The sequence below is a fragment of the Phacochoerus africanus genome, chromosome 15 (genome assembly GCF_016906955.1).
Source record: "Phacochoerus africanus isolate WHEZ1 chromosome 15, ROS_Pafr_v1, whole genome shotgun sequence".
Classification (NCBI taxonomy): domain Eukaryota; kingdom Metazoa; phylum Chordata; class Mammalia; order Artiodactyla; family Suidae; genus Phacochoerus; species Phacochoerus africanus.
Window position 1 is genome coordinate 141544703 of NC_062558.1, and position 24165 is coordinate 141568867.

Below are 24165 nucleotides of genomic sequence, written 5' to 3' on the forward strand. Positions count from 1 at the left end.
AGAGAGGGCGCGACCTGGTTGAGCGCAAGCCGGTGACCGCGCGCGGCTCCAGCGGCACAGAGAGTTCAGCGCCATCAGAGACGCGGCGCCCGCGCCTCCTGCCGTGTTGTCGCTCCGTCGCTCGCCGGCTGCTCTTCCCCCCGCGCCCCATCGCGGAGCCAGAACCCTCGGCGTGAGCCTGCCGTGGCCCGGGCGCTCTCTCCGAACCCTGGGGGCCGCTTTTCATGGACGCTGCGCCCGGACTGAGGATTCTGCTTCCGTCGCCTTGAAGTCGGGCCGCGGTGCTCTGACCCTGAGTGGCTTTTTAGGAGCTCTCCCAGGTGTCCCGCTACCTGACCCCAGCGAAGGTTCCTGGACAGGGTCTGGAGCCGCGGGGAAGGCGGATGGGCCGGCCTCTTACCTCCTCGGGACGCACGGCCCGGGACACAGGCAGGACCCTTCCGGTGGGTCCTGGTCAGGGGCCCCCAGTCCATCTCTGGATGTTGGATTGGCTGTCAGCCTTTCTCGCTTCACACTTGCTGGGCGAAATTGTCCAGAGACCGGGAACCTGAGACCCGGGAAAAGCCCCCGGTTGGGGGACTTAACCCCCAAACCCCCCGGGGCGCCCAGACCAGGCAGAGAAGGTCCCCCACGACTCGGAGGAGGAGAAGCCAAGGCGGGACCGAGACATGCACTTATCCGGATTGTTTTACCAAAACTAGACGTATCTTTGGTTTAAAAACCTTCTTGGGTGCTGCAGAGAAGCCCTGCTCCCCACTCCCTCCCTGCATGGAGGAAACCCTGGCTGAGTTTCAAAATAAACCATGAAATTGGTTTGCGGATGACGACTTTATGTCCAATTACTATCTCAGAACACAGGACGGGCAACCAAATTCGATGCATGTCTACTTTAGGGGTTTTTGTTGTTGTTTTACTTTTTACAGCCACACCCGCGGCATATGGAGGTTCCCAGGCTAGGGGCTCTAATTGGAGCTGCAGCTGCCGGCCTACACCACAGCCACAGCAGTGCAGGATTCAAGCCGAGTCTGCATCCTATGCCATAGCTCACCGCAATGCCGAATCCTTAACCCACTAATTGAGGCCAGGGATCAAACCCGCAATCTCATGGTTCCCAGTTGGATTCGTCTCCGCTGCACCATGATGGGAACTCCTCTTCATGTCTATTTTTGAGAAACCAAGGTTGCTTTAGTGAAATCTAGCTTTGGGGACCACTTTGTCTAGAGAAATTCATTTAGAAAGTTTTTTCCAAGGCAGTTTAGAAGCAGGACTGAAAGGAGCCCTCAGACCCCTCCAGGGCCAGGGCTCTGTCTGCGGCCAGAGCTGCTCTTTCCGTTTCCCATGACGGATTGTCCCTTTCTGATGGAATAAAGATGTTCGGAGTTGATTGAAGAGAGGTGCATCATTAAAGCCCTTGCTTTGGAGGCACTCACTGGAATGTCTGGAGAATTTTAGTGAGGATGACAGCCCGCTGCCCCCGCTTACCCCAGGTCCACTCAGCACTCCCTAGAGGAATGTCTAGACTGTGGGGGTCAGGTGGCCAGTCAGGGGTCGGGGGTCAGGGGTCAGGTGCAGGGCCGGCCTTCAGGACGGTCTCACTCCTCCCTGAGGGTCCAAACTGGCATCCGCCCCTGATGGCAAGGCTGGGCCAGCACTGACCAGGCCCCTGCCTGGCACAGGCTCCCACGGGGGGCAGCGGAGGGAGGGAGGATATGGGGGTGGGAGTGGGGCCCTGGGCTTGGACCTCAAAGCGCAGACCCCAGTTTTGAGCACAGACAGGTCTCCAGCCCGGTGGCATCTGTGGCCCCTCTGGGCTCTGGGATTGGAGGTGGGGCCACGGGCCATTCTTGAGGCTGGCAGGTGCTGAGGCCAGTGCTCCCCCACCCCCATCCCAGGTGAGCCCTTGAAACGATGCCAAAGCCCCAAAGACCTCCCGCTCAATCTACATAGGCAGTGGCCCCAGTTCGAATGGCATTGTTCCTGCAGTTTGCTCTGAGTCACGAGGGGACAGATCAAGCGAAGGCCCAGACACTTTGACTGCTGTGTTCCAGTGTCTCCTCTTGGTGCTGACTTCATGGGCAGTGAGCATATCCTTAGCTTCCAGAAGTGAGTGACGATTACAGACGTGGGGGTGTTGGAAGCCCCGAGGACCTTCCTTGGCGGGGTCAGGGTAGTGGGATGAATTTGGAGAATGGATTTTGTTTAGTAGGATTTATCCAGCCAAGTTTGGATCTCTGCAGGACTAAAATGGATCTTCTCCTCCTCTTAAGGCTTGGAGGAGTTCCTGGTGTGGTGCAGAGAAAACAAACTTGACTAGTATCCATCCATGAGGATGTGAGATCAATCCCCGGCCCCGCTCAGTGGGTCGGGGATCTGGCATGGCCATGAACTGTGGCGTAGGTCGCAGACGAGGCTCGGACCCTGCGTTGCTGTGGCTGTGACACAGGCTGGCAGCTACAGCTCGGATTTGATCCCTGGCCTGGGAACTTCCGTATGTTTTGGGTGAGCCTCCCCCCCCCCCCAAAAAAAAAGAATAAAGAAAGAAAAAAAGAAAAGCTTGGCGGAGGGGAATGTCTGATGCTTCGGAGGTGAAGTCATGCAGAGCTCACGCAGTTGGTGCCGTAGGACTGAAGCTTACGTTACTGAAGAAACTGATTGTCCCCTTTAGGACAGCGACGGCAGTGTCCCGTCCTGGCCACAGTCTCCGTGTGACATTGCCGTTTGCACACAGGGGGCCACTGTGGGCAGCTGGCCCCCAGGTCCTGGGCCAGGGAGGACCACCCACCCCTCCCAGCCCCTTCCAAAGGCTGCTCTTCCCAGACTGTCATCTCCAGGGGGAGCCATGCTGGAAACCGCGACTCATGCCTCATCCTCTAGGTCACCGCTGTCAGCTGAGGCCCCAGACAGCCTCCCATTCATCCTGACGGGCTGGGCCAAGGCCTCTGTGTTGAAGTCAGCCGACTGGAAAGTTGCTCCAAACACAAGGGGTGCTTTACCCATGACTCTGGCCAGAGGGGGACCAAGTGGCTTGAGCTCCGGTGGCTGGCAGATGTGATAGAGGAGGGGCAGGTGAGACCTGAGGTCCTCCAGATGGGACAAGGGGGGCACCAGGTGGGACGTGAGGTCCGACTCCCCACGCTGATGCTTTGGCTCACGAGAGGCGCTGCTTCCAGGCAGATGCAGCCGGAGAGGCTCAGGTGAAGGTGGGGGCTGTGGAGAGGAGGCCCGGGACCCGCCCCGGCCCGCCGCTTCCTGCTTTTCCCTTTCCTCCTGTTCGCCTCTGTCTCCTCTGCCGGCTCACTGCCATGCTTCCTCTACAGCTAGAGCTGAAAACCTTTCCCTGATGGGGGAGGGTCAGAGGAGAAGCCCCTCTGGCCAGAGCGATAGGTGCATGTGATTTTGTCCCGTTCGGAATGGCCCCCAGGACATCTGGAGCCTAGTCCCTGGGCCCTGGGAAGCTGTCAGCACACACAGCAAAGGCGGGATCCAGATTGTTAGCCAGCTGTCCTTGGGATGGGCCCACTGAGGCCACAGACATGGCGATGTGGCCGTGGCCAGCCGGAGCTGGCTTTTGCTGGAGGCCTTGAGAGGCCCAGCCTCCCCCGGGGCCTCCAGCAGGACCCGCGGAGCCTGCAGACGCTTGATGGAGCCCAGGGAGACCCACGGGGACGTCCAGCCCCAGAACTGCACGGTCAGTCGGGGCTGTTTGCAGTCACGTGTTTCAGCTGCAGGGGAAGCCAGGCTCCCCTCCGAGGCACCTCCGTTTCTTTTTTTTTTTTTTTCCCCATTTCTTAAAGTTTTATCGAAGTCTGGTTGATGTGCAATATTGTGATAATTTCTGCTGTACAGCAAAGTGATTCCATTACACACACACCTTTTGTTTTTGGCCCCCCTGCAGCACGTGGAGCTCCCAGGCCAGGGGTCAGATCCAAGCTGCCATTCGGACCTGCGCTGCAGCTGCGGCAACGCGGATCCTTAACCCACTGTGCCAGGCCAGGATTGAACCTGCGTCCCAGCAGGAACTCCAAGCTTTTTCAGGTTCTTCTCCCACACAGATGATCGCAGAGTTGGGCAGAGTCCCCTGTGCTGCACAGCAGGTCCCCGCTGGCCACACCCCACAGACCACAGTGTGCACAGGCGAGGGACTTCTCATCCGCACTTTCATGGAGAGGAAATTGAGGCTGAGAGACGGGCGACTTGGTGGGCGTCGGGCAGGATGGGCCCAGGCCTGCGTGACTCGAGGTCTGGGCTCTTTCCTCCACGTGCTCCCCGTGGGTCAGAGGCAGCAGGGGGCCAGGGCTCCATGGCCCCTGGGACCTTTGCTCTGGGGCCGGCTCTCCCAGAGCCCTGGCCTCCCAAGGCATCCCCGAGCCTCCCCACCCCCTGGCCCCGTCTCCAAGCCCCAGGCGGGCTGTGCTCAAGACACCTTTGCTCTGCTCACCAAGAGCCGGACGCTGACTGGCCACACCATGCGATGGGGGGCAGAGGGGTGGTCCTGTGGCTTGGTGAGGAACCAGTGTCCCTGCTCCCATCCAGGAGACTGGGGGCGGGGGGCCAGGGTGTGGCCGGGGGCGTGGTCCCTGGGGATGGGTCCAGGCTTTCTCTCTGGGGCCAGGAAAGGGCGTTTCTCAGAGGGCAGTGGGGGCCCCTCCCGCCTCTGCTGGCCCCAGAAGCTGCCTCTGCATTTCTCTCAAATTGTTTCTGCCTGCTTCTCTCCTCGCCCTGGCCTGGGGCCTGGCACTGGCCAAGCTGAGGGACAGTTGTGACCAGATGCACAGGTGGTGCCAGGGCCTGGGGGTGTGCTGAGCACGCGCCCTGCTCCCCGCCTCCCAGCACCATTTCCCTCTGCCCATGTGGGCCACCTGCCTGAGCCTCCTGGAACTGCTCTGTCCTTCCAGGCGTGGGAGGCCCTGCCGGCAGCTCTCAGCCGGTCTCCACCAGCTGAGGAATGGTCCCTTAAGCACAGATCCTGGGCCAGGACGCCTTGCTGCCCCCTGACCTCACAAGGCTTGGGGAACGGGGGTCCTGGGTGCCCGGCAGACGGTCGCCCGGTGGGCACGTGGTCGGGGGAGAGCCCCAGATCCCGGGAGAGCACCTCTGTGGCTCCTGGCATCCAGGGATGTGGGACCGTCCAGGTCTGAGAGACTCCTGTCTTCGCCTCACCACCCACCTCGGGATGGGACTTTGAGCCCCGCACCTGTGCCACCCAGGCCCCAGAGCCCGGCTACAGCTCAGCCCTCTGGGCCTCTGGCCCACCCTGGATGTGCCAGAAAACGGAAAGACAGGCTTACTTTTGGAGGGAACGAGGGTCTGGAGCTCAAACCCCGATTTCCCTCTCAGTCTTCCTTTTCTTCTTTTTCCGGCTGTGCCCAGTGGCATGGGAAGTTCCTGGGCCTGGGGGTGAACCCGTGCCACAGCAGTGACAATGCCGGATCCTTAACCTGCTGAGCCGCCAGGGAGCTCCATGTTTTCCTCTCCTTGTCTTCAGGCTCTGTCCCTTTACTGGGGCGGCTCAATGCCATGCCCTGCGGGGGTGCCTGGCCCGGCCCTGCTTGGCGCCCAGGTAACCTGGCTTCCCAGCTGGCAGCCGAGGTCACAGAGCTGTCCTGCTCCCACTTGCCTCCTGCTGGCAGCGTTGGAAGCTGAGGTCAGATGGCCGGGTGTCAGTGGGGGTTGGACTCTGTCTCCTGGGGGACTGGCTGTTGGACGTCTGATTGCATAGGTGGGCAGGGCTGGGGGCTTCAGTGGGCACAAGGACAGCAGCAGGCCAGTGAAGCCACCGTGTGCACGAACAGTGGGGCCTTAGGGCGGGGCTCGCCGTGCAGACCCAGGCGTGGGCCTGAGTTGCGGCGGCTGGAAGAATCCATGAAGCTACGCAGATAGGATGCTATTTGGGGATTAATGAATTGTAAGTATTTCTTTTATTTTGATGATTAACAACTTTTCTTTGGTGAAGCTTGAACGCAAAAGGTGGGGTGTGGGAAACGAACACACGCAGGAGAAGACGGGGTGAGTGTAGGATGGTTTGGGGACCAGGAAGAGCCAACGGCCACCTCCAGGCTTGACGGCTCTCGGCTCCAAGCCCCAGAGAGGACAGTACTAGACCCAGGGCTTCTGGCCTGTGTTCTAGGGCAGGCGGGATGGGGCAGTTCCGTGGTGCAGGAGTGAACTAGGAAGCCTGCACGCGTCCCCTGGCCCCAGCCCTGTGGGCAGCCTGAGGCTTGGCAGGGCTGCTGATCTCCAGTGACCGGCTCTGAGACCCACGGACTTGACTTTTCCCCGCTTTTTCCTCGTCACTGATTTCTATCGTGATGTGCGGGGGGGGGGGGGGGGGGCACGCGGAAGTTCTGGGGCTGGGGACTAAAAGTGCGCCACAGCGGTGACCACGCTGCATCCTTAAGCCACTGAGCCGCCAGGGAGCTCTTCCACCGTGACCTGTTGTCTCCTTTCTTCTACTGCGTCCAGGTTCCGTGTGCTCTTCTTGTGCAGGTTCTTACCGTGCCGGGTGGAACAGGCCCGGCTCTCAGACTGGAGCAAGCACCAGGCACGGCTGGCACCTCTGGAGTGTTTTTATCCACAAGCCGGGGGTCTCTGGACGCGCGCGCCGCTCCGTTCTCAGCTGAGTCTCGGGGCTGGAGGTGCCCTGAGGGGCCCTGGAGCTCACCCCGCGGCTCTGCCCTCTCCGCTGATGGGCTCCTTTGTCCCCCGGGACCCTCAGCTCCTTCTCCTCACAGGGCAGCCCCCCGAACTCCAGCGGGTCCCCTGCCTGTGCCCCAGCTGCGAGCGGAGTGACCGTAGGGCCCCTTTGCATCCTGTCTCTGAGTGACCACTGTCCTTCAGGACCTGCTGTCCAGCATCTTGAAAACTGTTGTTTCCGTCAGGACAGTAATATCTCTCCCTATTGCTCCCTGTCGGCCCGAAGTGGAGTCACCAGCCTGAGTTGCTGTCACCCCCGTGGGTAAGTCCAGGGACCAGGCAGCCAGAGCTGGGGGACTATACTGCAGCTTGGGCAGAGCAGCACCTGGCCCTGTCTGGCACAGGCACACCCACTCAGCATGGCACCTGGCAGGCCCCTCCTGTGGATCAGGTAAGAGATTCCAGCTCGTGGGGCTCAGACGGGTGGTCTGCACACTAGCCTGGGGGAAGCCAGCCTAGCAGATGGGGATGAGTCCCCGGGGACTGGGTCCCTGCGGCTCCCCCTGACCCCTGTGGTGTGACTGCCAGCCAGGGGCGCCAGCCCTGGTGGTCACCCCTGCTGGCCCGGCTCCTCCCCAGCTCATTGTGGGCCAGCCAGGTGTCTTCAGAGTGTGTCACTCCAAGTTCCTGCTGTGGCTCAGTGGGTTAAGAACCCAACACAGTATCTGTGAGGATGCGGGTTTGATCCCTGGCCTCTCTCAGTGGGTTAAGGATCCCGTGTTGCTGTGGCTATGGTGTAGGCCTGCAGCTGCAGCTCTAATTCAACCCCTAGCCTGGGAACTATATGCCATATGCGCCACCCTAGAAAGAAAGAAAGAAAGAAGGAAGGAAGGAAGGAAGGAAGGAAGGAAGGAAGGAAGGAAGGAAAGAAAAAGAAAGAAAGAAAGAAAGAAAGAAAGAAAGAAAGAAAGAAAGAAAGAAAGAAAGAAAGAAAGAAAGAAAGAAAGAAAGAAAGAAAAGGAAGGAAGGAAGGAAGGAAGGAAGGAAGGAAGAAAGAAAGAAAGAAAGAAAGAAAGAAAGAAAGAAAGAAAGAAAGAAAGAAAGAAAGAGAGAGAGAAAGAAAGAAAGAAAAAAGAGAACAGACTGTGACTCTTGCTGACCAGCCCCTGTCACACCGGGTAGTCTCAGAAAATTATCAGTGCCATTCCTGGGTCTGGGTCGTTTAAGCTCAAGCAGAAGCCTTTTTATTTCTTTGAGATATTGCAAAAGAAAATAATGACCGGGGCTTGCAGTGTAGAAGATGGACTGGCCAGGGTGGGCCCCTTCCTGGGGACAGAGCAGGGCATGACCTCCACATGCTGCGGGCAGCACAGGCCCCGCCTCCTGCCTGGGAAGCTTGCCCTCCTCAGTGGACAGCCCGGCAGCCCCGAGCCCGTGCTGGTCTTGGCCTGACCTGTGTCCTCCCAGCCTAGCGGGAGCTGACCTGAGAACACAGGCTGACCTCCCACTCTGCCAGTCCCACAAGAGCAAGGAAGGACTTGTAAGCCAGGGCAGGAGGTGGGCACGAGAGACAGCTTGTGGGCACAAGGCTTTACAGCAAACATCTGTGCCCTGCAGGTCACTGGAGCTTATGGGGAACTCCTCCCTGGGTGAGTGGCACCAGCCCGGCCTCTGGCCAGAAACCATGGGGAGGCCAGCGAGGACGCGGTCACTGCCCCCGCGTGCAGGTTGAGGGTCCATCCCGGGGGCAGGTGCTGTGGGCAGCCTTGGACAGGCCAGGACTAAGCAGGGGAGGACGGAGGGCTTGGAGCAGCCAAGCCCAAAAGCAAGTCTGCATCCGCCTTCTCCCACCCGGAGTCCAGGGGAGGGAAGCGCAGGCCGCAGTCCCGCCATGAAGGCCTCTCTGGGGCGGTGGGGGGGGGCCCTCAGTCCAGACCCTGTGGAGGAGGAGGGGCTGGTGGCAAGGCCACGGCCTGGAGCAGGGCCCGTGAGGCTGGAGTGCAGGGCGTGGGGAGAAAGCGGGAGTCGGGAGGGGCGGGAGGCCCTGGGGCTCTGCTCTGGAAGGAGGGACCAGCGCCCTGGGCCCAGCCGCCTCCCAGCCGCATGTGGCACTGGGCTGAGGAACAAGCCAGCAGAACGGGGACCGCAGAAGGCAAGCCCGCTGGTCCCTGGCCACCCTCCCTGCTCTCCCCACTCTCCTGGGTGCAGGTGGTCCTGGGCCGGGCGGGGGTGGAGCCCACCCCCCCCACCCCCGCCCCTGCCACCGTGGGCAGCCTTTGGCCCATCCCCAGCAGTGCGAGCGGGGTCTCTTACGAGCCTGGGGACACAAGGGCCCAGGGGGCGGGGGGTGCCCACTGGTAACCTGGGTGGGGAAGGTCAGCACCCTAGAGCCCACCCTAGGGAGAGGCAGAGGGGTCCTCCTGGGCCTGGCCCCTCCCCGGAGAAGCTAGAGAGGGTGTTTGGCCAGGCTGCACGCTTCCCTCCCAAAGGCCTCCCCTCAACCCAGAGCGTCGCCGCCCCCCTGAGTGCTGGCCAGGGCCCTTGGATCAGGCCGGGCATCGTCCAGCTGGGCGGACTCTCCCCTGTGCCACCTGCACAGTGCTCACGGCATCTGAACGAACAGAGGGGCACTTCAGGGACGATGGGCACCCCGTCTCCAGGCGAGGGGAGCCTCGAGGCTCCGCTCCCTCCCACCCCCCATCCATGCCTGGGCCCCTTTTGTGCTGCTGCAGTCAGTTAATGAGCTGGAAAAGACCACCGTTTCCGGGGGGTGAAAATCGCTTCAGGGGCAGCCGAGTCGACTTAGTTGCTGGGAGACCCCGGAAGGCGGATCTCCTTTGTTGGGGGCCGGCACTTCCTTGCAGAGGCCACAGGCCCGGTCTGGGCCACCTCCGGGACCCCAAGCAGCCCAGGCCTCAGAGGGGCTCTGAGCACAGCCAGGAAGCCCGGGAATGAGGCTTTAAAAACAAACCAAACAGCAGCCCCCTGTCTCCTGTCTCCCCCATTTTCCAGAGCCCTCCCCGCTCAGGGTGCCACACCAGGAGGACAGCCGTGGGGCTTGGGGCGGGGCTCAAGGGTCCACTCAGGGTGTGGACCCTGTGGGAGGCGCCCCAGTGGCCTGGCCACGTCCGCAGGAGCTCGGCGGGGCTGGCCCCGACCAAGAGGCCCCAGGAGAACGCTGGTCGCTCTCCACCCTGCCGCCTCAAGCCAGCGCCATGCTCACAGTGCACGAAACACGCCAGGAGCAGGAAGGCCTCAGGCGTCTCTGAGGTCACCAGCATGCACCAGGTTTCAGAGGCAGCAGAAAGAGCCTGATGTGTCCTGACTTTTCTCCATCTCTCAGGTTGACCCCATGTGCAGCTTTAGATCGTCAGGAAGTTGTTTTGTTTTTTTTTTTCTTTTTTCTTTTTAGGGCTGCACCTGCAGCACCTGGAAGTCCCCAGGCTGGGGGTCAAATGGAAGCTGCCACTGCCGGCCTACACCGCAGCCTCGCGGGATCTGAGCGGCATCTGCAACCTGTACCACAGCTCCCAGCAATGCCAGATCCTTAACCCACAGATCGAACCCGTGTCCTCACAGACACTGTGTCAGGTTCTTAACCTGCTGAGCCACAACGGGAACTCCTCTATGAAGATTTTGAGGGTGCGCCTCTGTGGACGCCTTGAAAGAACGGGTTCGGGTACACAGTGGGTCCTCCTGCCGTGGGCCTCAGAGTCTCCTCTCGGTCTTGCTGGGTGGGCCAGGCTGAGCCCTGGGGGCGTGGGCTGTGCCCCTTTCTCGGCCGCTGGATGCCAGCCCGCACCACACAGGGGCCACCAGAAGCCGTGGCCTCGGATCTTCAGGAGAGTCCGCAGAGCCTGTGGGTCATTTTCTACTTGGGCCTGGAATCTGGGGCTGAGACGCTGATTCCAGAACCTCATTCCTGCGGCTTCCAGAAGCCCAGAGACGTTAGAAACGGATTAAGGAAGACCTGCAAACCCCGGCGGAGGGGTGTTGAGGGGCCCGGGGCCCAGCTGGGTGGGCTATGGAGTCCGGCAGGCCAGGAAGCAGCCCCTCAAAATGCTGACCCACAGCAGAGGACAAGAGGCGTGCGCCAACTGCCAGTCACAGACCCGTCTTGGAGGGGGAAGGGGGTCCAGGGAGGTGAAGGGGAACTGGGAGGTACTAGCTCTAGTCCTGGCTCTAGTCCTGGCTCTAGTCCTGGCTCTGCTGCAGGGCTGTGGCACCTAAGGCGGTGACTTAACCTCTCTGGGCCTCGGGTTCCCTGTTTGTTCTCCCCCACATACACGGAAGCAGACTTACAAAGAATTCCCTTTGTGGTGGTCATCCAAGCCCTGTCCTCTTCCCCTGCACCCCCTCCTGCCAGCTGGACAGCGGCCCTGGGGAGGGCAGGGAGCCCACTGCAGAAGAGGCAGGTGGCCACAGGGAGAAGAAGCAGGGCTGCTGAGTTTGCGGCTCAGAGGGAGGCCGTCCTGTCTCCGGCTCTTAGTGCCGCTGGCGGCCGCTCCAGCTGCCTGGGGCCTTGAGCCCGTGCCCCATCTCGGGGTCAGCTCTGTAGACAGAGTGCCACTGTCCCCCAAGATGGGGCTCCTGCAAAAGTGCCCTCTTCCCTCCCTGACCTGCGTGCAGCAGGGACCACTCCCAGCCAGGGCGGGCGGGCAGGCTGCTGGTCCTCGGAGCCTCTGCAGGAGGCTTCTGGAGCTTGTAATCCCACCTAATCCTGTTTCGGATCCCTGCAGGCGGGAGGAAGGCCACACACGGAAGCCTTGAGCCAATCCTGGCCCTCGGGGGCCCTGGGGGTCTGGGTCCAGGACCAGTGCACAGAGGCGCCTGCTCAAAGGCAGCTGGGTCCTCCTCAGCCTCTGTGGCCTCCCCTCAGCCTGGCTGAAGCCACACCCAGAGGCAATGTCGGCCAACCTGGCCCAGAATACACCAGAGCTGGGGCCTCCCCAGCACCTTGGATGAGAGATACTGGGGAGCTGAGAGGGGGTTCCGGCCAGACGGGCCAGCCCCAGAAAGTGTGTCCTTGCAGCCCCTCCCACCCCCACCCCAGCTCAGGCCTGTGAAGGGGAAGGAGGGCCTCTGGCCACTTGGGCCCCGTCTGCCCTCCCAAATGGCCGCCGGGCAGGGCCTGGACCTCTCGAGGGAGACAAGGGAATGAGGGGCAGCCAGGGGTCAGAAGAGGGGCGACTGCGCGGCCTCGTCACCAAAACCCAGAGAGTGAAACCTGAGCAGAGGCTCTAATGCCAGGAGCTCTGTGGGGACGGAGGCAAGGCCCCAAGGCTCAGGCCATGAGGAAGAGGGGTCACAGGTCAAGGCTGCGGTTGGGACTTGGAGTTTGCTTCTAAATGTGTGTGGGCGTGCAGGGTCGGGAAGCTTCAGATGCTCAGATCAGAGGGGCTGGGTAGCCCCCTCCCCTCCTGCCTGACAGGTTACTCCAGCAGAGGGGGCGGGGCGGGGAGGGGGCTGCAGTCGGATCTGCGGAGACGCAGGGGGCCAATCAGGCCCTGACGGCTGCCGGGGGAATTCCTCTTCTAATTCAAAGTGGACAATCCAGGGCCCAAGGCTTGTTTTGTTTGAAAACAGAGAGGGTGATTAGCAAGGGAGTACCTAATTTAATTCTTCCTGGTCTGAAAGCCCATTAAGACGGAGCAGCTGAGCGAACGTTTAGGCAGTGGGTCTAGTGGGTCTGACCGTGGCTCTGAGCGCTGCGTCCTGGAGGAGGGAGGTTGCCGGGCAGCTGTCTGGGCCCCGGGCTTCAGTCAGGAGGGAGCTCAGGTCAGGTACACCCTGGTGCTCTCAGACTCCCGACGGGCGGGGCGGGAGGGACAGGCTCACAGCGGGGGAAGCTCACCACCAGGCTGGCGGGGACGGCGCCGGTCTCGGACCCTAACCCAGCTGTGCGACCCCTGTGTAGCCTGCGCCGGGCTGCCGCAGGCCCTCTCCGTGCCGGGCCGACAGTGGATGGGGCCTTGTCCAGAGCCAGGACCTGTGTAGTTCTTAACTCCCTTGGTGGCCAGGCTCCCAGAGGGACTCCACTGTGTGTGCCCCTGTTAGCTGCGGTCCCTCCAACCCGCACCAAGTCACCTGCCACCTCTGAGGGACGCGTGAAATCCCAGAGGTGCTGGTCCAACCCAGGGCCGGCTGCGAGGAGCCCAGGATGCTGGGGAGTCACGCAGGGCCGAGGCCAAGGGCGTCCTCGGCTGGGAGGGGTGGGGAGACTTGCTGGGGGGCGGGGGCAGCAACAGGACCCTGAGTTGAGGCTCTAAAGGGGTTGAGGCAAAGCTGACGGGTGTCCTAGGACCGAAGACTACCACGGCCCAGGCCCCTGCTGCCATGAGACCCTCTGTCACCCAGACGAGCACGTCGCCCTCACCCTGCCAGGTCAGGGCTGGGCATTCCGGCCCACATGGCCCAAGGGAGGACGGTGCTTCCCAGGTTCTTGCTGTGAGGTGGGCTGAGCCCAGGAGGCAGCCACGCTCTCTGCGCCCACAGGCCCGAAGGGCTCTGAAGGGCAGGTGCCTGACCACAAGGGGCAGCCAGCTGCGGCCACGGCCCAGATCCCTGGGAGGCGAGCGCGTGCTCCTCCCCAGGGGCTCCCTGGGGTCCCAGCGAGGGTGCTTCGGTGAGGAATTTTCCCCTGCCTGGCCTCTTCCAGAGGGCCCCAAGCTAGTCCTGCTCCTCCTCCACCGCGTGTGGGGTGGGGAGGGAGCCGGGGCCGAGCTTGGGAGGACAGGAGTCCAGGCAGGTCCAGCGCATCTGCATCCGAGCCAGGTGTGCTGGGGGAGGGGGCTGAGCTTGCAGATGAGCCAGCGCCGCCCTCGGCCTCTGGCTTTGGCTGTTCACGCTCAGTTCCCACAGGCTCCCTGACCCAGGCTTGCTGGGGCCACAGTGCGCCCCTGCCTCCAATGTTCCTTCAGGACTCCGGCACGGGTAGTTCTGGCTTCGGCAAACACCTGGATACTGAGCTGGAGCTCAGGGCAGGCACTGGGAGGAGGCCACTCGGTGGCAGGTTTCCCAAGAGAGGGCGGGTGCCGCGCTCCTGGGCTTCCCCGTCCGGGTCAGGGCCAGGGAAGCGCCAGAGGGGCCCGGCTCTGTCCGCCACGCTTGAGTCGGCGCCGCCCTCCGGGACAGCTGGCCTCGCGGCAGCGGCCCCTTTGTCATGCACATGAGGGTGCCGAGGCTGAGAAAGGGTCCCCAGCAACAGAGTCACCGACGAAGAGCACTTTCTTTCCCAGTCTGCCGGCTTGGCACATGCCTGCTGTTTCCCAGGGGCCTCCCATTCAAACGGCCGGGTCCCCTATTCTTTGCCCCGCTAGGTGCCCGGCCGACAGCCCCTGGCAGCTGCAGCGCTTTCAAAGGCGCGTCTCTGCAGGTGCGCCCTCCTGCCAGGGGCTCCCCTCAATGGCTCTTTGAGACGTCACCGCAGAGCCGGCTCCGGGCGGGTCGCGCTCGCAGCGCCCGCACAAACGCCGCGCCCCTCCGCGCCCCGCCTGCGCGCGCCCCCGTGGGGAGACGCGGCCGTGCCGGGTGGAGGGCGCCCTCCCCGCCCTCCCGCCAGCCTCTCCTCCCCTCTCCGTGCCCTCTTCCCGTCTCGCCGCCCTGCCTCTCCGGCCCCGCCTCCCCCGCTCCCCGGTCGCTTCCCCCGGCTCGGTCCTCCAGTCCCCCGGCCCCGGCCTCCCGCCGCCCGCCCTGCGTAATTGCTCCTTCGAAGCCCCCGCCGGCACCGCGGCGCCCTCAGCGCTCCTACACCGCGCGCGGGGATGCCGACCGCCGCCAGGGTTCAGCCTCTTTCCATCCTTTTCCTTTTCAACTTTATTGAAGCCAGCGGGGCGGCGGGCGCGCGGGGGCGGGGTCCCGGGCGCGGAAGGCGGGGCTCGCGCGCTCCCGGGAGACGCCCCGCCCCGCCTCTCCGGGCGGGCGCGCGGGGGCGGGGTCCAGGTTGCCTTTGCTTGGCCAGGCGTCCTGGGGCCCCAAGGTGACCAGACGACCTTTGCAGGACTCTGGTCTTCCTGGTTGTTTCATTTTTAGTGTGTGTGGAAAGATTGAGCCGGGGAAGGAGAGCTTTCGGGGACAGCGCCACCAAGCCCCCACCCCAGTCCTCCTGGATGGGAACTCAGGCCTCAGCGGCTGTGCTGAGCCCATCTGGAGCCCATGCAAAGGGCCCCATAGATCCTACCCCTGGGAGCTCAAGCTGGTAGCTGAGGGGGGGCGGGCAGTGTCCTTGGGGTTCAGCTCCTCTTCCCCCTAGCCCAGCTCTGTCCTCTGGGGTGAGGGCCTGGTGGGCAGTCGTGGTGGTGGGGAGGTTGGAGCGGGCACCTGCTGTTTGCACACATGATCCTGGGAAGTCTGTTCTCCACCTGGAACAGGTCAGCTCTTCCTGCAAGAGCGCAGAGTGTGGTGTAAAGTCACCTCATTGCCTTACCCATTCCCTCCTTGAACAAACTTCAGTGGGGCTTCCGCCGGGGGGGGTGGGCCCTGGACGGGACAGACTTGCCCATGGACCTTGGGAAACCGGGGCAGGGCTCTGGACAACAACCCTTTGGGGCCCGGTCCCCAGCTCTGGCCGCACCCCCACTTCAGGCCTTGCCCCCAGCCACTCCCTCCCTCTCCCAGGTCCAGGGTACACACGCCGTGTGCAGCCCCCCTGATGTAAGGCTGGGGGTTAGTCCCCAGGGGCTCTGGGAGGTCAGGTGCCACTGCCTGGGGACAGGACAGACCTGGCCCCGGGCAGGGCCTGGGCGGGCTGTTCAGAAGGCGCGTGCGAGCCCAGCAGCCACTTGTCTGAAGTGTGTCTGCTCAGCTCAGGCCAAGCAAGGGGCCTTGACTTGCGGGTGAACTGCGGAGTTTGCTGTTCATAGAGAGCGTTGGTCTGGGGAGTGGTTTCAGGAACAGAGGATACTGCAGAGGTGGTACAGAGGGTGCTGGGGACTCCCCTGACGGCCAGCCGGGTGGCCACAGCCCGTCCTTCCCAGGCCTTAGAACCCCCTGTAGAATGACCCCTCTGCCTTCCCCTGCCTGCCTCCGGGGCGAGCTTTCGTGTGCAGGGTCGGGTCCCAGGCGTGGATCTGGAACGTGCTCGCTGAACGTGGTCGAGGGAGGAACCTTCTTGCGGACAGAGGGTGCCCAGAGCTGGGCTTGGACAGGGGTGCCTACTCCCTGTCCAGACCCCGGGAACCCTCCAGGCAGTGAGGGTCCCTGAGGAACCTGGGGCTCTCCATCCCCAGGGGACAGCCCCGCCCCAGCCTCCCCCAGAGGCGGTGTGACCAGAGGCGGCTCTGCCACTGCCTCCGGTCTCTCCTAGCTCCCTTTGGCTGGTCTAAGAATCAGATCCACACAAGACAGACAAGCAGGAGAGAAACAAATCTGATTTTGTACATAAGAGTTTCCGCAGGTACGGACCAGAGCCGTGGCCGGAACAGGGTGTTTATCTGACGTTTTAGACAAAGAACCAATTATTTGTGAAGATTTGGCAAAGCAAAGGGGTTTCTGCTTGTGGCAGCCGGGAGCGAAGACGGGACAAGGTCTGCTTGCCCAGCATTCTCGCCCCCGGCCCCCCGCCCCCCGCAAAGGGAGGGGGCTTCCCTGGAGCCGGCTTCTGGCTTTCAGGGGAGCAAAGGAGGGTCAGTGTGTCCTCCTTGGACTGGCTGTTTCTCAAGTACCTTTGATTCGAGATAATCAATACACTGCCTTTTGGGGTGGCCCTCCCCGAGCCCCTTTATGCCTCACGCCCCCGCCACCTGCCCACTGTGCCGGCTGCTGGGCTGTGGCTGGCTGACTGGCATCTCTGTGGGTGCTCATGGGGACGGTGCGGGGGGGCAACCTGTCACCTCTCCTCTGTCCACCATCAGGAGGACATGGCAGCCGCCCCGCCATCCCGGGTTCCTTCTCACTGTGCTCCTGGCGCTGACCGCCGCCTGACCTGCAGTGAGGCGCTTCTGCCCACAGAGCCTCCCCTCCCCCAGGTCAGGGCCAGGCAGCCATGGGAAGGGGCTCTGTGACCAGGCCTGAGCGCCTCCCACCAAGCTCAGGGCTGAGACCTCAGCCTGGTCTCCTGGGTTCCTGGTGCCACTGTCCGGAGGCCAGCAGACTGTCACTGAGGGCTCCTGACCTCGGAAGGGGAGGGCTCGGGCTCCCGAGGTCCCAGGGGGGCCCCTCCCGTGCTGGGGACCCTCCTGGCAGTGGTCCCGGGAAGATGGGGCTGGGGGCTCTGCAGTGTCTGAGACCCTCCCTGCTCAGAGGCTAGAATACTGTCTTAGGGGAGCTTCTCAGGCGTCAGACCCTGCTGGGAGGGGCTGCAGGTGCAGTGACCCCTGTCCAGCCGAGCCTGCCTGGGGTTGGCGGCGTTGCCCAATGCTGGGTGGTCCATCCAGAGCTACCGCATGTCCCTGTAGATGGGGCCTCAACCAGTCCACATACACAGCCCTGAAATGTCCGTGGCGGCTCGAGGGAGAGTCCATTTATTGCATCTCTATTTAATACCGGTGGCAGGAGTTCCCACTGTGGTGCAGCAGGTTAAGGATCCGGCATTGCCACAGCTGTGGCATAGGTTACAGCTTGGCTCTGATTTGATCCCTGGCCCGGGAACTTCCACATACTTTGTGCGCAGCCAAAAAGGAAAAAAAAAAGTTTTTAAAATAAAAATAAAATATGTGTGGCAATAAGCCTGCCTATTAACAATGTTGCAAAGCCTGCCTGGTTCACTGTGCCGAGTGCTTGCAGCCCAGCCTGACCACTCAGGCTCAGGGTCACCCCTCTGGGACAGACACGCCTCCCTGCAAATCCTGCTCCCATGCTGGCGGAGCCACACGCCCTGCTGAGGGGAGCTCGTGTCAGGCTCCTTCTCGGGCTCCTGGCGGCCCCGGGACCACCTCGCTCAGGGGTCTTTCTCAGCGGGCTGGTGGGCACGCAGCCAGTGTGCATCTCCCCGCCCATGGGAGACTTGGGCACCAAGGCTCCCGGGTGGCCCCCTGTTGTCTCAGTGGACGTGCTTCTGCTGAAGTCAGACACACGCTTTCCTCTGAGGTGGGGCAAGACCCCAGCACCCTGGCCGCCCTGGGGGTCACAGGCTGCTCCAGCCCCGCGAGCTCCCGGAGCCGGCAGGTCCATGCAGCCCAAGCCGGTGGCCTCTAGGGGGCCGGGCAACCTCCTCCAGGGTGGCAGCGTGTCCTGGTCTGAGCACCGGTCTCCTCCCTGGGGGTCAGTGACCCTGGGGCTCGCTCCAGCCCCGCTCTTGGTCCGAGGTCCGGAGCGGCTGTGCCTGGGGCACCTGGCCTCTGCTTCTCACCCTTGCTGGCATGTCCCGCCCACAGGCCTGGCTGGGCAGGGCAGCCGTGGCAACCTGAGGGCCCTGCCCGGGGAGGGCAGCTGGGTGATGAGAGATACTGAGCGCCAGATCCAGCGTGGTGCCCTCTGGGCTGGGCTGGGGGGGCAGTCTGGGCGAGGAAGCCAGGCCCTGCTGCCTGAGAACGGGGGTTCCTTCCACCGGCAGGCCTCCCTCTAGCCCTGCACCGATGGCTCAAAGCTGCGACTGTTCCCAAAGCCATTTCAGGGAACACCAGGGAAGAAGGGCTCATCTGCGGCTTTAGCAAATCAGCCAATTTCAGCTCTGCCGCCCCGGGCGCGGCTGCTGGGAGAGCGTCCCCTGGAGTTTCTGCTTCCCGACCACACGCACCAACTCCAGCTGGATTTCTGTTTTCTGTTTTCGATCTGAGCCACTGTTTCGGCTTTGAAAGGAGGTCAAAAGAAACGTTTTGATGAGCCCGGAGCAGAGCAGACACACCTTCTCCTCGGGGTTCAGACAGCCTGCGGAAGCCGGCGCTGGCGCGGCACTGACTTCCCTTCTGGGGCCTGAGACGGGGCTGCTGCTTCCTGAGAAGCACTTCAGAGGGAAGGGGTGGTGCCTGGAGCAGATGGGGTGGTTTGGTGCCTTCGCCTCAGGCTTGGGGGACAGCAGCTCTGGGAGCCCTGTATGTCTGGTTGGGAGTCTGAGGTCACGCCCCACTTCTGGGGACACTGAACCAAGAGGACGCGGCCCAGCAGAGCCAGAGTGGAGTTGGGGCCCAGCTTCCCGACTTCAGGGTCGCCCTGAGCTTTAGACGGACATGCACTGTGGGGTTCAGACCAAATCTGGGCTGGGGTGCAAGGTGGGTGGCCTGGGGCAGTAGAACCCTGCACCGTGGTCGAGGAAGCTGTCCCTGGAGAGGGGGTCCTGTCCCCGGGGAGGGAGTGCTGCCCCTGGGGAGGGGGTGCTGGCCCAGACTAAGTTCAGTTTCTCAGGAAGTGAACGTGTCCCCCCTGCTGGTGTTGGGGGGCAGGAGTGCCCCAGGGCGGTGGGCACTGGGCCTCACAGGGGGCACTGACTGGCCAGGCTCTCGGTCTGGGTCTGTCTGCAGTAGACCCTGCTCGAGTAACTGCTCTGCCGAGAGCAGCTCTCCGCAGGCAGGGCAGGTGGCGGGTCCCCAGCCCCTTCTTTGCCTTTGTCTAAAATTCATTCAGACTCCGCCTTGACCTGTAGGGGTTCCTGCCCTGTCTCCTCCTGGGAAGCCGGACGACCTCAGCCACACCGGCCTGGGCCGTGGACAGCACACTGTCTCCGCCCCGGAGGCTTCCCGGTGCCCAGCGGCCGCTTGGCAGAGAGCTGTCCCACGAGGACTGGCCTGCGGGCTGCACAACAGGAAACACAGACGCCTGCGTCCTGCTGTGGCCTTGACAGCGGAAAGGAAGTAGACGCCTGGCTGCCCCCAGGGAGAGCTCTCAGGATTCGGAAAGCGGGGGGCGGGCAGGGCTCCATCTGGGGGGCCTTCCCTCCCTCCGGGCTCCAGGAGGCCCCAGCCTGCCCGAGGTTCTCTCTGCTCTGGGCGCCGCTGGGCGCAGAGCGGGCCCCCAGCCCGGTTTCTGAGCCTGGGTTTGGGCCCCTCTCGGCCGGCCCTCGCCTGGCACAGGCCTGGCAGGCCCAGGGCTCCCCTGCTGTCCACCTTGAAGACCTTTGACACACAAGACCCCTTCTGAGGTCGGTGGGGCAGGGCGCTCGGGGGGAGCTCAGGGGCTGCAGCCCCACCTGAGGCCGCCCCAACCCTGGAACTGCACCTGGGCGTGGACAGAGCTGACCAGGGCAGGGGCTGATCTGAGCCTGCTTCTCCCTCCCTCCCCCCCTTGCATGTCTGCTGCTTGGCAGGTGGGAGGCATGGATGCCCGCTGTGTCCGCCTCACGAGACTGCTGGGCGGGGCTGCTGGGAGGGGTGGGGAGACTCCCTGGGGGCCTGACTTAGACGGCCAACCTGAGATCTTGCCCAAAGACGGAAAGGGTGACCAGCAGAAGGGGTGGAGGCTCAGTGGCCTGGGAGTGAGGGGCTCGGAGGGCGAGGGGCCGCGGGAACTTGGGAGGAGCCAGACCTGGGGATGCCCAGGTGGCACCCATGGGTGTCCCGACATGGTTCAGAGGCTCGACAGCAGCGGGTGAGGCCATCCAGTCCAGCCTTGAGGGTGAAGGAGGGGGCAGCCCCCATGTCCCAGGAGAGGAAGGGCCCCTCGGGGAGCGTGGCCGAGCAGGTGTGAGGCCAGGATGGGGCGGGAAGAAGAGTGAGTGCTGGTGCGGTGCTGGCTTGCTTCCCGCTTTCCCAGGTCAGGGAGGCAGGGTAAGAGCAGAGCTGCGACCCCAGCCCCACTGGATGGGGGGCCTCTGGGCTGAGTTTTAAGGAAACACACCAAGCCCACAAGGCACCCTCCCGCTGGGCTGCGGCCAGGCACACTTCCTCGCCCTGGACGACTCAGCAGCTGCACCACCAGCATCTCGTGGTCCCAGCTGTGGTCACGTGGAGCTGCCCCTGGGGCTGCCCGAGCAGTTCCAGAGGTTGCAGGCACTGTGCTGTGTGTTTAGTGCTCTGTTTACCAGTGGGCCTCCTCTAAGTCTGTCACCCATGTGCCATCTTGGTTTTGAATGGAGATATAATTATACACGTAACATAAAATGTCCATTTTAAAACATACGCTTTAGTGGTTTTTAGTGTATTCATAAAATCATGCAGCCATTATAATCATCTCATTCCAGAGCTTTTTTGTCATTCTGCTAAGAAACCCCATACCATTAGCTGTCACCCCTTATTCTCCTCCCCCAGCCCCTGGTGACCACGGCTCTATTTTCTGTCTCTGTGGATTTGCTTCTTCTGGGCATTTCCTATCAATGGAATCAGTCACTATGTGGTCTTTCACGTCTGGCTCCTTTCACTTAGACGATGTTTCTGAGGTTCGTCTAAGGGAGCTCATTTCCTTTTCAGGGCTGTGTGATATTCCACCATGTGGATTTACCCCACATTGCTTGCTGGGCATGTGGGTTGCTACTATTTCCTTGCTGTTGAGAGAGAGCTGCCACCTTCTTTTGTGAGCAGAGGCATGAGATGACTTCGGCAAGTGCAGAGTGTGTCCTGCGCCCCCTCCCTCCTCCTCCTGCCCCCATGGGCCCCACAGGAGCCTCTGAGGCACCCCCTCTCCCAGCCTTCCTCCCACCCCCCCGTGGGCCCCACAGCCCCTCTTAAAGCTACAGTTAGTGGCCCTTAAAACAGTGATTATCCTGGATTGTCAGGTGGGGGCTCCCGTGATGACAAGGTTCTTACAGGGAGAAGAAGGGTCAGAAGAGAGGGGCGGAGGGGGTGGCGGGGGACAGATCCCACCTGCCATTTCTGGACGTATAAAGTGGGAGGAGGCCCGGAGCGAGGATCGTGGGTGGTCTCCAGGGGCTGGTGTCCCACCGCTGCCCACAAGGTCCCTCTGCCCTAGGCTCCAGGGGCTGCTGGTAGATGCACCTCCGAGCCATTTGCTGCCCCCAAACTGAAGTCGGCAGACCCGGACTCCCTGGAGACAGCCTCCCCCACTCCCTCGCACAGCACACACATGGTACACACCCATGCTCACGCATGTAATGTGGACACACCTGCAAACACACACGGGCACCTACGTTCCCGTGTCTGTCAACATGTTTAAGGCCCTGTACGGATGACCCGGTGTCAATTTCTCCCAACTCTATGGTTTTGTTTCGCCAGTTTTGAGGTGATCAGGCCTGGACGCGCTCCCCAACCAGACGATAGGTGGATCAGGGGGAGGATGCCTGCTGCTGGCCCCCTGGCGGCAGGGAGTCCTGCCCAGCTCACCCCATGCCCGCTCTTCCCCCTGAACCCAGCAGCTCCTGGCCCTCTGCATCCCATGTCTGCCTGGCCAACCCCACGAGGAGCCCGCGGGCACCTCACAGACCGCTCGCCCCAAACAGACCCAGTTTCCTCCCGGCCCCCGCTTTCCTGAGCCAGGACAGGCAAGCCCAGCACATCCCAGCAGTCGGCAGCCCTCGCCTCCTTGCTCAGCGCCATCCAGACCTGGGCCCTCCTGGTCTCCCTGCCAGGGGTGACCAAACACCCGCATCCTGGCAAGCCAGACTGGTGGTCCCAGACCCTGCTGGAACCTGGCCCGGTCCACCCCCCTCTCACCTTGTCCGTCGCGGCCTCCACCAGGCTCCACCCCCTCCCTGCCCCCACCTCATCACACCTGTTTCCTGTAAAGGGATCTTGATGGTGGGAAAGTTTCCCGCAAAAGCTGGATGAGAGGCCTATGGCCCATCGGGCAGTGCCCACCCTGCAGCGCACTGAAGGGACCACGACAGCTGCCGGCCCCCAGACTGCACACCGGTGACCAGGGGGCGCTCCCTGGGGGCGGCCTGTCCACTTTAGGACCTTGTGCTCAGCCTGTGGGGGGAGCGTGCTGGGACACAGTAGTGACACGCAGGCGACACCCTGGCTCCACGGGGACCCGGGGCGAAGAGTTGGGTCTGCCCCCCCACCCCCCACAGCCAGGTGAGGGAGCAAGAGGAGGCCCGAGGCCCTGAGCTTCCCCTGGACGCAAGTCCCTGGGGGCAGGCAGATCCATGCTGCTGCTTCTGGGCAGATTCACAGGAGAGAGGGCTCAGCATGTGCCCGCCTGCAGGCCCGAGCCTCCTGGGAGCTGGCATCCACCCCGGCCTGTCCACCTGCCTGGCTGGAGGAGGCTGTGGCCCTAAAGGGCTGGCATGGAGGTCAGGGTGTGCCAGACGGTGGCCCTGGACGCACTCTGGACTCAGGCGGCCAGAGCCGGCCTGGCCAGGAGGGTGAAAGGCCCTGAGCACGCCTGCCCTGGTACCTCTGGGAGCTAGGGTGGCGTGGCCGCCTGGACTTGGCCAGCAGCCTAGTGACCCCCCCCCTTCCCGCTGCCTCCAGGGCCACTCCCTCCCCCGCCTGCCTGCCCTCCCATCGCCTCCCTTCCGGCCGCCAGCACGCTTAGGTTGACCAGGGCCCAGGCGGGTCCCTGTCTGTGAGGGGAACCACTGGCAAGGGCTCGGGTGGGTCACTCCTTCAAGACTCACAGCCCAGTAATGAGGCCAGAGAGGACAGGGGCCTCCAGACGGACAGCTGTGCCACCATGCTGCGGCCAGGAAGCCGCCGGGCCAGGACCCCAGAGGTTGCGCGGGAGGGTGGGCAGTGGGAGGGGGGCAGGAGCAGAAAACCCGGTGGCCTCCGGGTAGGAGTGGCCTGGGCAGGCTCCGGGCTGGCACATGTCCCGCTCATGTCCCCCCCAGACCCCCCATTCAGAGCAGTCAGGCGGTCTGCATCTTCTCAGGGAGCATTTTCTCAGGGAGAGTCCGAGGTGCTGTCGGGTCCAGGTCTGACCGGCAAACACGCTCGGTGGGCAGGTCCGGTCCTGGAGGCCTGTCCTCCGGTCACTTCCCAGTCCGGCGCCGGATGTGCAGATGATTCGTTTCGCTTCACTTCAGCTCCAGGCTCTGGGTTTCCTCTCTCCCCAGAAACTTCCCGTGTGTGTGTGTTTGGGGGGGGGTCTCTCCGTGGCCATTAGCAGGTGCCTGCATCTCCGCTGGGACAAGGGTCCTGAGACCCAAATGCAGCAGCTTTTGAAGAGAAAACAGAATGTCAGTCAGGGGAGCGACTGAGAGCCCTGCTTCCAGTGACCCCAGTTAAAGCGGAGCCCTGAGGGCTGGGCCCTGAGCTGGGAGAGCGTGGGGGCCCCCGGAGTGCCCGCCGCCGCCTCGGCCACGGGGCCCAGAGCCCCTCCTCAAGCCAGTTTTGGGGACCACCTCTGGGAACCCATCACCAGAAAACTCCCGAGGACAGTGGACCCTTCCTGGGTGGCGGGGGAGGCCCTTCAGGCGGGGAGACGGTGCTGGGCCGAGGGCACTGTGGGTGGACAGCGGTCAGGACGGAGGCCTGGCTCCCAAAGTCCCGGGGCTGCCCGCATGGTGGCCTCGCTTGTCCAGGCCTTTCCACGCCTCCCGAGCCCATCGGGGGTGACCGGTCAGGCCACCGCCGTCCACGCAGGGTGCGCCAGCCCCGCCCACCTCCCCGGGCCGCTTCGTCAGACCCGGGTTTGGCTGTTTAATGGGAGTAAAAGAGCAGGTACCGCTCTCACCTGCGCTCCTTCACCAGCTGTGCGGCTGAGCAGCCGCCTTTCAAGGGATCCCGGGTCCCTGACAGCCCAGATCCGGGAGGAGCATTTGGG